Source organism: Rattus norvegicus, chromosome 5, assembly GCF_036323735.1.
Source record: "Rattus norvegicus strain BN/NHsdMcwi chromosome 5, GRCr8, whole genome shotgun sequence".
In the NCBI taxonomy this organism is placed as follows: domain Eukaryota; kingdom Metazoa; phylum Chordata; class Mammalia; order Rodentia; family Muridae; genus Rattus; species Rattus norvegicus.
This window is the reverse complement of record NC_086023.1, coordinates 127,291,226-127,295,042: the sequence shown is the minus strand read 5'-3', so window position 1 is coordinate 127,295,042 and position 3,817 is coordinate 127,291,226.

The window sequence follows — 3,817 nt, the reverse complement described above, 5'->3', positions numbered from 1 at the left end:
TCTTCAATGACAACATTGCTCCTCACACTCCTTCCCGACTTCCTTTGTCCCCCACCCCAGACTTTACTTTTCTGGGGTAAATTGGTGTCACAGATTGTTGTAAGCAATTTATCATGAATCCCAAGGGCGTTAAAACCCTGGGCTAAGGATGTAGCTCACTGATAGAGCAATTCTGCCTAACAGTGTGAAGCCCTGGCTGTTATTCCTCACCCCTGCAAACAAATAAAACATTCAGCTGGTATTCCAGCTTGGATTTAATTCCCCGGGAATCTCATCTGAGGAAGCTATCTGAAGGACATATAAGATGTAAGCACGAGAGGTCTTCTGAGGTGTTCCCCTTAGAATCTACCCTTTTACTTTCCTTCAATAAATAAACAATAAACAATAAATAAAGTTTTGTAGGGTATTTTTACTCTTTCATCCTGAACAATCTTTTTTTTAAAGATTTATTCATTTATTATATATAAGTACACTGTAGCTGTCTTCAGACACACCAGAAGAGGGCATCGGATCTCCTTACAGATGGTTGTGAGCCACCATGTGGTTGCTGGGCATTGAACTCAGGACCTCTGGAAGAGCAGTCAGTGCTCCTAACCACTGAGCCATCTCTCCAGCCCCATCCTGAACAATCTTAAGAATACATTTTACAGGGTTGGGGATTTAGCTCAGTAGTAGAGCACTTGCCTAGCAAGCGCAAGGCCCTGGGTTCGGTCCCCAGCTCCGAAAAAAAAGAAAAGGAAAAAAAAAAAAGAAAGAAAGAAAGAAAGAAAGAACAACACCCAGCCTACAGGCAAATGTTCCAAATTATCTCTAAAATACATCTCTCAGTTGGTTTGTTCAAACTGCCTCTAGATAAGACCCACACATGACACGTCGATGTAGAAGCTCCATGTCTGTGAAGTGGAGACTCTCCCTTAACATTTTCCATGACAGTGACAGAGCCAGGTCGCTTGTGTATGGTTTGGGATCTGCAAGGTCAGACTGTAAGGACAGGCAGCTCCAGAAGCTCCCAAGCACAGCATAGTAAAGCCTTTTGATTCCTGTGAAGATAACTCAGATGAAGACGATCTGTATGCCATTGGCCTCACTTCCAAACCCAGACTGGATTTGCCACAGAACATTGCTGGCCATCTGAGCACAGAGAAGAGCCTTGAAGGCTCGCACCAAGGCAATTTAATGCTTAGCCTTTAATTATATTACTCTTGATCTCATTGGCCGCACTGACCACATGGCACTACCCAAAGAGGCCCGGAAGACTACCAGCCCAGCAGCAGTTAAGTCACGGATAGGAACATTTTAGCCACTTGTCTATTTATTCTCCTGGCATCATTTTCTTTGTTCACCTACCTTGAGAATTAACTGAAGACGGAAGTTAATTCTGGAGCTCGATTAGATTCATGCTCAGTCATTTTGGCCAGCATATCTCACAGGCTGCTCTGTGCTTCTTCACACAGTGCCATAGCAGGAAAAACCAAGATGAGTCTAACAGATTGTAAGCATCCCCACTCCCACACCTTTTACGCTCTTGCCCTTGGGAAGACTTGTATTGCGGCAGTGGCCTTCCCTCTGTGACATAATCTGGAAACCCCTTCCCTCTGTGACATGATCTGAAACCTGTAAACGTGCTTGCACTGGCTTTCCCTCTCCCTCTTTTGCTACTCTTCAGAATCGCTGAAGAGGCTCAGAGTAGACCATTGAAAGCTCTTCCTGGGGCTGAGTACTATCCCTGCTTGAGGCCACCTCGGTGCAACAAACCAGGTTGCCAGCCGACCACAGAAATCAGCCAATCAGGAATAAAGTAGAAACAACACTCCAGAATTGTGAGGTGACGCTGTTGTGTCTGCCAGGACATTTTGGGCTGGTTTGGAACTAAGCAGAAGCTAGGTTACATTTCAAAAAAGCTAGCAAGTCCAAACTTGCTAGGAAGTGAGAAGACTTGCAAAAGGAAGAGCCACGGGAGAGCCAAGTCTGCAGTTTGTCTTCTTGTTGGGGGAAGTAATCTTTGTTCTGCTAAGAGCGCCTGTGGGTAAGTAGACCATGCCAGAGACTTGGTAAGGTGGAGTGGGGTTCAGAAATCCCGGCATCTCCTACCTGAGGACGATAGATGTTTTACCTACAACCAGATTCCTGGCCTGGGACACATGACCACAACTCCCCATATAAAGAACATGACCACTGGTCACACAGCATAGGACACAGAGATCTCCATGCTAATGAGGTGTTTAGATGGATCCCGAGGGTTTAGCCAATGAGTGCCCCTTCCCAGACATTCCTTCCTGCAAAAGATATTTAATCTCTCGTCCACCCTGAGGAAGTGGTATGCACCCATTTCCTATGAAGGACAGCAAATAAACAGTATCAAGAACCACCACACGGGGAAGCCTTTGTTGTACAGAGCTGCCAACTAAGTCTCCCACAGAAGGCCCTTCCTTTGTTCTAGACACTTGCCCACTAAGAAAAGCCAGAGTTGCCCACCCCAGCCTCATCAAAGGCCTACGGGCCCCCTCTGTTCCCCATGGTTCCTCATGTTCCACATGGTTTCCAGCAGTGGCTGGGCGCTCAGGAGCTTGGTAACTCCTGACTCTTCAGCCTCAACCTACTTAGTTTCTCACCCAGGCTGAGGTCCCCATCTTAGGCTGCATTGTTCTCCCACCCATGAGCAGTGCATTGGTGCTTTTGCAAGCCCATCACCCGACAGCAGCATAGGGGGAGCCCAGCCTAGAGCTCTGTGGAGTGAGTTCACACACACACCAGTGATGATAAGCTCCAAATGGCTAGCTTAGGCTTAGTGCTGTATGGAATTCAATATACTTTATCAAAACCCTACCAACTTAAATGCTTAATTTATTAAAAGCAAACACCTCAAAGAAGCACCTAGAATAATGTTTGACAAACCTTTAGTTACCATGGGCCAGCCAGTTGATAAATAAAATTAACCCTTATATAAATAAAGTATGTAGTGAGTCTAACTTCATCTCCCAAAAAGACACATTAAAGTCCTAATAACTAGAGTCCATGAGTAGTAGGATCTTCCTTGAGCACTTCAGTGCAGACATGGCTAGTCAGGATGAACTTACTATATTGAGTAGGGTGGGCTGTTAATTCAACAGGACTAATGCCCTTAGAAGAGGAGACACATAGAGACATACAACCAGAGGGAAGAAGGCATATTTTGCAATTGCTTTATAATTTAGTTTTTTTGCTACACTGGTTATTTAGGTTTTCAAAATAAAACAATAGTAAAATATAGTCAAAGAAGTCTTATTTCACCAGTCTATCCAACTATGTTCCTTGCTTTATAAAATTATCAGGACATATAAAATGATGTCAATAATGACTGTTGTTGGGAAATAAAGATAACTCTGTGAGTTTGAGGTCAGCCTGCCCTATAGGGCAGGCCAGTTGGGGTTACAAAGAGAAAATCTGTTTTGGCAATAACCAAACCAAACCAAGCAAGCAAGCAAGCAAACTACAAATTGACTTGCTTTACGAGGTCTGGCTCAGGTTCCAGGACTGTGGTGACCCTTTCCATAAGGACTCCTCCCCTTGGCTCATACACTGTACTGTTTACACTGCTCACTTAGCCTTTTGCAAAAATCACTTAATAAATTAAAAAATCCATGCACCAAGATCTGATGGGCTCTGCGGCAGATGCCATGGAGGCACGGTAAATTATAGATAAATTTTCATAGAGTCATTTCCTTGATTACACTGTATATAGAAGTCAAAATTTCCTCCTAGCCTCCAATACTGCTGATTCATGGAACCAGAATTTCTTTGCCCAAACTACTGAAGAAAATACGAATAAAAATGGAAA